Source organism: Vicia villosa, linkage group LG5, assembly GCF_029867415.1.
Source record: "Vicia villosa cultivar HV-30 ecotype Madison, WI linkage group LG5, Vvil1.0, whole genome shotgun sequence".
Taxonomy (NCBI): domain Eukaryota; kingdom Viridiplantae; phylum Streptophyta; class Magnoliopsida; order Fabales; family Fabaceae; genus Vicia; species Vicia villosa.
Genome location: NC_081184.1, coordinates 166,594,672 through 166,605,527, shown reverse-complemented (window position 1 = coordinate 166,605,527; position 10,856 = coordinate 166,594,672). Strand labels below are relative to the sequence as shown.

Here is a 10,856-nt window from a genome sequence, read left to right as displayed (position 1 = left end):
CCATTACAACAAAACTAACAAAAAAAAATAATATGAATGTAAGCTCACCATGGGAGGATTCAATATCCAAAATCAAATCAAGAGCGTAATCATAGTAAGGCACTTGACTGCTTAACCCACAAAGGTTGAAGTCATCTTGGATGTAATCATCATCAACCTCACAAAAGAACTCATTCCCGCTGAGATTGGAGAACCATGAGATCCAAGATGTGTCATCTCCATCAGAACCACTAACATCTGACTCTTCACTGTCAGTTTCAGATTCCTCTACAACCAATGCACAAACATAAAACCAAATTAGCCCTTAAATGCCAATCTCACAAATTTATATACTAAGTTAGCCCATGAATGCCAATATGCAACTAGTCACCCAAACAATTATAGTACATTACAGCAACACCCAAATAATCTACTAGTCTGAAACATGCATTAAACACCTAAATTTGTAAGCTGGAATAAACTAAGAGTATTTAAAAACAAAAATTAACAGAAATTAGGTCATACAAAAAGAGGGAAAACGAAATTAAACAAAAATTAGGTCATACAAAAAGAGGGAAAACGAAAATGGTATTTACTACGCGAAAATTAAGATATTGAATTAGTGAATAGAGATAAAAAAGATGGGTACCAGAGATATTGGAAGTTTTGGAAACGGAAGCAGAACGAGGATCCTTGATGGTGTTGTTGTTGTCTCTGTCTTTGTTGTTTTTGCCATTGATGGGACGAGAAGTAGAAGGAGAGGAACGTTCGAGCTGCTTGTCAAGAACATCGTTGACATCGTCGATATTGCTATGAAGGTGAACGCAGGGAGATGAAGTTTCGGCGCAGGGAAGAAGAAGAGAGAATAGATTTTCGAGATTGAGCTGGAATAGGGTTTTTTACGAAAAATTAGACGGACCATTTCCCATCGGTTTTTAAAAGGTCTGATGTAAAGGCCACTTTCTTAACATTTTCCATCTGCTTTTATTTGGACCGATGTGAAGATCCATTATGTCCAACATTTATTACATCAGGTATTAATTAGGTCCGATGTAAAATCCCTTATAACAAGATTTTCATTTATTTACAATTCTGCCACCGCCCTTTTTTTCTTCATTTTATTTACAATACTGCCACTATGTTATATATTTTTCATTTTTTCATATATTTTTTATATCATTGGAAATAAATGTCTGATGTAAAATCTTTTGACAAATATTTTTCACATCATATATTTTTATACCTGATGTAAAATCCTTTAAGCAAATGTCATATTTTTAGTAGTGATATATATATATATATATATATATATATATATATATATATATATATATATATATATATATATATATATATATATATATATATATATATATATATATATATATATATATATATATATCATTTGTGTTCTTATCAAACAAAATATTGTCTTCGTCTTGCTGTGTATCTCTGTTCCTACTAAATATTGTCTTCCACTTGTCTACATATGCAATGCATCCATTAACATTTAAAATATAAACACGCGAATTATTTTGCAACGTGGTGGAAGACACCAAGAATCAACGCTTGCAGATGCATCCATTACATTTTGAATATCAACTACACATAAATCATAAATTCATTACCAATGTAATATCATTAATTTATTAGAGCAATATATGTAGCTTTGGCTCAAAGTGAGATCCCTTGAATGCACATACTAAAAGAAAAATAAATAAATGAACTTACATGCAATTAAAGTTTAGATTTAACTATGGCATGATAGCAGATACATATTGAACCTATAATCCAGTTACTTTAATAAGCTCAAATCTATCAAAAGTGCAAGAATCCAACAAAATATATCCATATCTTGCATACTGCAAAATGAAGATAGCAACTTACAAACACTTCAATATCTTAATGATAACAAGAATCATTACTGAAGATAAAACTTTGACTCACCTGATTTAATCAAGGACCATACACCAATCATATTGCATCGTAGAATTTTCCGCAAAAAGAAAAAACTTCGTCTTCAACTTTTAGGATTCTGCTACATAATTTAGAACAAGATTTAGTAGATGGTGGAATCAGTTCATTTATCTCTTTAGCTCATTAACAAAAATACTAATGCAGCTAAATATTTTAAAATTCTTTTATATTGAAGATATAGTTGTCGCCTTTAAAAAAAATTAAGTGAACAACTATAAAGCATGAGAATAGCTATAAATTAAAAGTGTCAAACAAAAAGTGAGATCTCTTGAAGGCACATCCCAAAAAAAGAATAAATAAATGAACTTATATACAATTAAATTAGAGGTCTCATCAAACATAACTAAGGAAACAACTAACAAACACATCACCACAACAAACTCACATGACAGAAATTCACAGACTTATTGATTAAGAAAATCATTACTGAAGGGTAAACATAACCTTACTAAAAGAGAGTTTCTAAATATTCCTCCAGAAAGATCATGCAGTTGAAAGATCGTGCAATTGAATCATATAAGGGTGAAGATAAAATGAAATGGAACTTTTTTAAATATTAGACTGGAAAAGGTAGTGTGTAATAATAGTCTGAAGCTCGTTAAACAAAGTCTATTACGTTGATTTTTTCTTCCTACTTAATTAGAATTATTTTTAGCATTATAATTATGATTTTCAATATATCAAATAACTAATTATCAGCAGAAACGAAATGAAGTATAGTTTTACCTTTGATTTTAGAAGATTGCTCAAGATATTGTATTAAAATTTCTTCCCCGCAAACATCTCCTGCAAATAATGAAATCAAAATTTCACATTCTTTACTCATAAAATTTCTACGAAAAATAAATTTAACATTCCATACCTTTTGAGATCTTCTGGTAAGCGACGATGGAACATCAAGGGACCTGAGTTGCATTTCTAGCCTCCTGTAAGCCGATAGGACAAAATTACTGAGGTTATTACAATCCTAAAGAGCAAACACATCAAAATATCAAAAGAAAAAGTTTCATTATTAGTTAAATATACATGCATCTTTCGACAAGTTTGAATAGGCCAAGATGAACTAAAGAGTTATCACTCTCACCCTTGGTACATAAGAAAAAAATATTTTACCTTCATCGAAAACCTAAAAACACTTTTGTATGCTTCCAATGAGAAGCTGAAAAATATATAGTCTCCCTCCAATAATGGTAAATGCAAAATTACCGCCATAAGTATTGGCTTACTGTTTACAAAATCAATCACCAGAAAAATAATTGGTAAGCAATATTAAACAAATCACATGTTAGAGATCATTTGACATGTTTTAAAAAGTTTAACTATTGTCTTTTTCATTCTTCTAAATAAATGTACAAATTGTATGAACTTGATTTTGTAAAACTACATATGAAATTGTGGTTAATACATTTTAAGACATGGGAATCGTGTTTCATGACCTTTAATTGGTTCTGAGACATTAGTATTAACTCATGCACAAAGATTTTCATAAGGCTATAAGCAAACTAAACTCACCTTATTTAATCAAGGAAATCATAGTCGTTGTAAAGAAAAATATAACCCTGAAACAATAGACCAATCAGATTGCATCGTACAAATTACCACCGAATTAATAATCTTCATGTTAATCTTTAAGGATGATGTTGCATAATTTAGAATGAGATTTAATAGATATTAAAATATCACATAGGAATGAAATTAGGCGACATTTAGATGGAGGAATCAGATCAAAAGAAGTTGAGCATTCGCATACAATTATTTAAACGAAACTCATCGTAAAGCTATTGATTCTGGTTAAGTTGTTATTAAATTTTGGAAGATACTTACGTGAATATATAAGAATTTGAGAAAGGTTAAGTTGTAGCGCAGTAGGATTTAATGCTAGGGTTTGTCTACCTAGGGTTTGAAACTATGTAATATAATTGGGCATTTATCTCTTTGGCCCATAAACAAAAATATTATTGTATATCAATATTAAACCTAAAAAATCTTTAAAAAATATATTTGTTTTATTATATCATATTTGGATTTTGAAATGGTTAAACGGTGGAACAGTGAAGAAATTGACTAGTAGTGAGGGTTAAATTGACAGACATAATGTGTGTTTGTTTGTTTTTTTTTTTATTTCGACCAAAAACAATGATAAAGAGATATTACCGAAAAAAATAAATATCAGGATTAATTAGCAATCTTCATATTTTTACCATTTAAATATTTACTCTTTATTTTGTCACCTTCACTAACAATTTCTTTGAATTTTTGAAATTTTCAACTCCCATAAAGTTTTGGATTTTTAAAAGTATTGTTCTAATTAGGCATTACAACTGAGCAGGTCAGGTACGATTATTATAACACCCACGCATAAATCTGACCCCCAAACAATCTCAGTTCTCCGCTACGCCACTATTCATTTAGTAAAATTAATTTTTTATAGTACAAAATATTTATTTTTTCTCAAATCAAATTACATTATAAATAAAATAAAGTACTTTTAAAATAAGCTCGTAGTTATTCTATCAGTCATTCTTTTTTTTCATGGTTACAAACACTTATTTATATAGATGAAAATAGACCCGTTGGAGGGTCAAGTTAGAATTTCATAATACACATATTGCATGAAGATGGTGAGTAGTATAACAATATAGTGGCTGTAGCAGCATAGTGGAAGGTGAGGATGAGGCGTACTGAAAAAGTTGGTACTAACATAAAATCCTTTGTCCAATCTTGCAAGGTAGTAGAAATGATGTTGATTTGAACTATATTTATATTTTCACTCTATCTCTTTTCATAGTAATCTTCTTGAGTCAGAAGCTTCTGATATACTATGGTGAAGATTGCTCAGAGTCTAGAGTTACTATCTTTCTTCACATCTAAATACTTGAGTCAGAGGCTTCTGATATAATACTATGAAGCTCTATCAAAACAAGTCTTTAGTGCTTTGAAAAATGTCGAGTCATCAGATTATTGAGTTATCATAGTCAAACTAGATTAAGTTGTTTCAATTTTTGCTTTGATATTTGTAGAAGCAGATAGCTTGCTGTAAATACTTTGCATTCTTCAACGGTTCAGAGTGTGTTTGGTTGTCCAGAGTAACAGATTCAGAGTCCATAACTTCACTTGTTCGTAGTCTACAACTTGCAACGTTGGAGTCTAGTGTCTATGAATAAAATATGCACGCTTAAACAAACCTTTATGGTACAAAATTATTTTCCATACTAATGCACTTGTTATCATCAGAGTTTTAAGGATTAGTTTACGAGTCCAAATTATTCCAACAATCTCCCCCTTTTTGATTTAATTTTTTATTCTTTACCATGATAATACTCCATTAGTCTTTGTAGATGACTTTAAAATATATCAATTTGTGATACTAAAAATAAGACATAATCTCAACAGAAATATATTTAGCCAAATTATTGTTAATAATAAATCCATACATTTAATAACTTGTCCCCTAATTTTAATAATTCAACAAGAACTCAAAATGTGAACTCAAAATACATGTGAATTTTCTTGATATTTTGCCTTAGGACATTAAAAAAGTCATATAATTCTTCCTATAGTTGTATATATAATTTGTGTCTCTATCAAACAAATGTTGTCTTCTTGTTGTATATCATTTGTGTTCTTATTAACAAAATATTGTCTTCCTCTTGCAGTGTATATCATCTCGGTTCTTACCAAACAAATGTTGTCTTGCTCTTGTTGTATTTATAATTTGTGTTTCTTACAAACTAAATATAAACACACGCAAATTCATTTGCACTTTGATGGAAGACGTGATGGATCAACGCTTGCAGATGCATCCATTACATTTTGAATATCAACTGCACATAAATCATAAAATCATTACCAATGTGATATCACTTATATAGTTGTCACCCTTAAAAAAACACTTCAAATAACACAAACTTTAAAGTCTTAATGATAACGAGAATCATTCATGAAGATAAAACTATGACTCACCAGATTTAATCAAGGAAATTACGGCCGTTGTAAGGAAAAAAAAACAACTTTAACAAAAGATGAATCTGATTGCATTGTAGAAATTTCCGCCGAATAAATAAACTTCATCTTCAACTGGCAAGATGCTGCTGCATATTTTTAAACAAGATTTAGTAGTGATTAAAATATCTCATACCAATGTAATATAGTAGATTGGGGATCAGATCTAAAGAAATATTACAAATAAATACCAGTATTTAAATCATTACAAATAAATACCAGTATTTAAATCAAACTCATTGTACCGCCATTGAATCAGGTTGAGAAACGTTTTTTTTTTTATCTTTTAACAAAAAAAAAGTTGTAAGAGATACCACCTTACAAAAATTAAATAACATCCCCTTAAATTTTGACTACCCGTTGTTGAAGAAAGTTTTGGGTAGGTGGAGAAAAGGGAACGATACTTATATTATTATATTCTTGAATGTTTATAAATTTTGGTTTGATACAAACTCAATAACATCCCCTTTATTTATACAAGTGGTATTCCTAAATGAATGACTAGGATTTTGCCACCACAAGCTTAATCTAATGGTTGTAAATCACTTTCTAGAACTTTCTCTACTATACTTTAAAAATACTAACTTATCCTTATCTTCTAGAGAATTTCATGGATCTCTCTAGAATATGCTTCTAGAAATTGAACTTACTATACCACAAATTTGGGCTTAAAATTCCTAAGGCCCAGAAACTAACAACCCAAAATCAATTTAAAAATTCAACACCCCCTTTAACTTGATTTCGTTACTTCAAGTAAATAAATATCTTAACTTGAAAAATACTTTTAACTTGAGAGGCTTTGTGAAGATATCAACTGCTTGATCATGCGTCTTCACGTACTCCAACTACACACCATTGTTAGATATAGTGGTAGAGTGTGTCAATGTGCTTATAACTTCAATCATGGAAGATTGTATTCTTTCAAAGTTATCGCTGACTAGTTGTCCACGAATATATTGGTCGACTACTTTGCGGCAAACTCAACTCCTTTAACATGTTTCTTATTTGGATTATATGACAAACAAATGAAGTGGTTGCCATGTATTGATGGAAAAAAATCCGTACCCGCCAATATCGATGGAAAACAAATGAAATTACTTAAATATTGTTTGTTTATTATACTCTGTCTTTTCATCTTCTAAAAAATTTGTTTTCTCACATATTTATTTTGGGAGTTTTCTTTGAAGAAAACCTTTTTACATTCCATACAAATCCTATTGACTATTTCATATTGAAACTTCTTTACTCCATACCCCATTTCAATAATTTTATCGTTCAACTAACTAGTACCTCCCTTTCTTAATTCAACTAGTGTCTTTCTTTTTAATTCTCTATTGTCCGCTCTTTCACCATAAATCAGAATCACAATATATCTTTCATTTTTTGCTAGAAATGAAATGTATGGAAATTATGTTTTTGTGAAAATGAAGGAAATTAATGTGATGAAATTTTATTGTTAAAGTAAGAGAGATTTGTATAGATATTATGTGATAATAACTTCTTGCGTCTTTAAAATAAGTTGAATTTTTTTTTTGAAAATAAATGTTATCCATGGATATATGTAAATATCTGCGAATACCTTACAATCCACGGATTATCCGTATAACGAATACCAGCACACATATGGGGCAAGTATGATTATCGTTTTTATCCAACGGGACGGACACGAATATCACACAATTTGTCCCCATGGATATCCATTTACATCCCTACCTCCACGTAATCTGCCCCACAAGTCGAAAGAGTGACAATCAGCTGCTTCTTTGATATTCCTGTGAAGGATGTGTTTCCAATGTATAAAACAATGCCACTTGAGCTTTTCTGGTCATCTACAAGAGAGTGTGGAGGGATTCTATTTGGTGGAGGGATGTTTTATTATCCGATAATTATGTTAACTTGCAGGATGATCACATTGCAACCACGGTGAGTGTCGTGTCGGTAATGGCGTATGAATTTCGTTCTGGTATGCACGTTGGATTGGTAATCAAGACTTGAAAGATGCCTTCCCTGAGATCTATTCGCATGTTGCAGACCAACTTCAAGCATCGCTGAAGCTGAAACATGGCAGGGAGCAGTCTAGAGCTAGAACCTTTCAGTTCTGGTGGAAAACCAGGACAATGTTCCTACTGTTTTATGGGAGGAATTTATTTATGTAGTGCAGGTCGTTAATCTGCAAAAAGATGTCACTGACAGTTTCAAATGGAACAGGGTCGGTGACGAATATTTCACAGTTAAATCAAGTTTTGACATGTTTAAGGAGAAGTTATCTGCCCCTCCTCTGGCTGCGGATAAGGTGACCGCTATTAATCATTTGCATAAGGTGTGTGTTCATCCCAAGTTGCATTTATTCGGTTAGAGAGGAGAATATTGACGGAAGCTAGCTATTTAGTTTGCATTGTGTTTGTCGGAGGAAGAATTGTTAACTCATCTTTTGGGGCATTGCTCGATTGTGGCAAGAGTTTGGAAGAAAATTTATGAGTGGATTGGTATTGTAGCGGTAATTTGGTTGGCTAAGGCTTGGAGTCTTTCGTTGAAACAAAATGCAATGCTATATCTCTCCTTTAATGGATTCTTGGCCTATTAAAAAAAAAAACACAAAATCTATAAAGTTGACTAACTTAACACATGTCTAGAGAGTGGAAATAGCACAAAAGTATAAGGAAATACGAGGAGAAAACACATTATTTACATACAATAAGAATTTTTTTCATTTATTTCATTCTATTCTTATTTATTTCCTGTTTGAAAATCCATTCATCATTTGCTTCACATGCAATGGTTAACATAACATATGTCAAGAGAGTTGAAATAGCAAAAAAATTATAACTAAATATGGGGAGAAAACACATCCCTAACATAAAATAAGTATGTTTTTCATTTATTTCATTTCACCCTTATTTATTTCATGTTTGAAAAGCCATTCATCATTTGCTTCACAATCAACGGGGACCATTAATTAGAGTTGTTTCTTGAATCCGAATTTGTTTAGAATCTTGAATGTTTGCAAAGTATCAACATCAATAGTACTTTCGTTGGAGTTGATTTTTGCTGTAGCAATATCTTCAAGAGGAGGAAGATACTGAATAACCTAGAAAAACATAAAATGTTATCATTAAATTAAGAAAAAAGGATGACAGTAAAAATGCACAAGCAAAATAGTATAACATTATTAAAAAAACAGGAAATTAACATATAAGATTTTAAATGAAAAACCTCCAAATGGTTTCACATAAATAAAAAATTCATTAGCAATGTGACAAAACGACATATATGTTGCTTTAGCTCTGAATGAGATCTCATGAATGCACATTGATTCCAAAACAAACATAAATAATTGAAAATCTATGCAATTGAAAATAAGATTTAACTATTGAATGACAGCAGATACAAATAACCTATAATGCAGCCACCTTAATATGTTCAAATCTATCCAAAGGACGAGAATCCAGCAAAATTATATTCAAATATTGCAAACTAAAGAAACAACCAACACACTTTAAAATCTTAACGAAAACAAGTGCCGAAAATAAGAAATATGACTCACCTCATTTAACCAAGGAAATTACGGTCGTTAAAAAAGAAAAATATATTTCTCACAACAGACAAGTAAAATTGCGGTCGCATGGTAGAGATTTCGGCGGAATGAATAAACTTCATCGATAGGCTGAAGCTGCATATTTTAGAACAAGATTTAGTAGAGATCAAAATATCACATATCAATGTAATTAAGTGAAATATAGTAGATGATGATTGCATAATTCAGATCTAAAATAATAGTACAAATGCATACCAGTATTCAAATCAAACTCACGGTGCTATCATTTGATTCAGGATGAGTTGGTGTTAACAGTGGGAGATACGGCTATAGTGAAATGGTAGAAGGTACGCACGGTTGAATTTAAAGCTAGGGTTTGGAATTAGGTAATGGATTTTTATTTATATCAATGGGTTATTGTGTCTCTTTGGCCCAATAGCAAAAATTTTAATACATCCAAAAAATAATAATTTTATATTGAGGATAAAAGAATAATAAGAAAGTGAATTGTTTTATTACATTAATATATTTGGATGATAGAATTGTTAAGTGGTGTGACAGTGAAATTTATTTTTTTAATAGACAATCCAATAAAAGGGACTATAAGGGATGCTCCTCCCAAAAACAAACTAATCACCCTCTATAGCAAAGGAGGGGATTGGTGTTCCAATAAAAAATAAAGTCAAACCAAATATTACAGTAGGATGACATCCAATACCAAGACCTTGAAACTATTGTTGTCTTGTATTCAATAAAATTGAAATCAGAATTGTTAAAAATAACATCGTTCCTGTTCAGCCATAAATACCAAACAGTTGACTAGTGGTTTGTGATGGTTAAGTGGACAAAGGGATCAGGTATTTGAGTTAGTCCTTAAATAGGAGTTAGGCTATGGTGCCACTTGTAGGACATGTGATATCACTCACAAGAGGGAGGTGAATTGTGTGTTTCATAAAAAAATTGAGTTAAAAGAATTTTTGTTCAATTTTAGAGTTCGAAAACATTTTTGAATTTTTTTAGAAATAAGCAACTGAATATAAATTCCAAAAAGTATAAAAGGAAAAAGAGAAAAACATCAGAAGTTATTGAGGTTCGGTCAAAAGAAAAAGACCTAATCCTCTTCCCCGGATTTGTTCTTGAGAGTGTCTGATAAACGTAAGAACTTTTAGTAGTTTGAACCCTCGAACCCCGTTATAGAAGAAAACTAAAGTTTGTGGCTATATTTCAACCAAACAACAAACAGGGAGACAAGCAATGAATCTTCCTTCCAGACGATGGATAGACGCAGTTAGTCTTCTTTTTACAAGAATACTGGAGTGGTAAGTCTTCAAGCTTAACAACAAAATTTTACACGGGCTGATCT

At 31.0% G+C, this 10,856-nt stretch overlaps 2 long non-coding RNA genes across 2 annotated transcripts; both read right to left on the bottom strand.

Annotated features, from left to right (window-relative positions):
* Nucleotides 1-5,366: 5,366 nt before the first annotated feature.
* LOC131608113 (uncharacterized) lies at nt 5,367-6,383 on the bottom strand. Its single transcript, XR_009285509.1, has 3 exons — nt 6,178-6,383; nt 5,920-6,047; nt 5,367-5,780 (listed from the first exon to the last, which is right to left on the bottom strand). It is a non-coding gene; the product is annotated as an uncharacterized LOC131608113 (long non-coding RNA).
* Nucleotides 6,384-8,683: 2,300 nt separating this feature from the next.
* Nucleotides 8,684-9,856, bottom strand: LOC131608111 (uncharacterized). The gene is made up of 3 exons (XR_009285508.1): nt 9,749-9,856; nt 9,503-9,628; nt 8,684-9,046 (listed from the first exon to the last, which is right to left on the bottom strand). It is a non-coding gene; the product is annotated as an uncharacterized LOC131608111 (long non-coding RNA).
* Between the last annotated feature and the right edge of the window lie 1,000 nt (nt 9,857-10,856).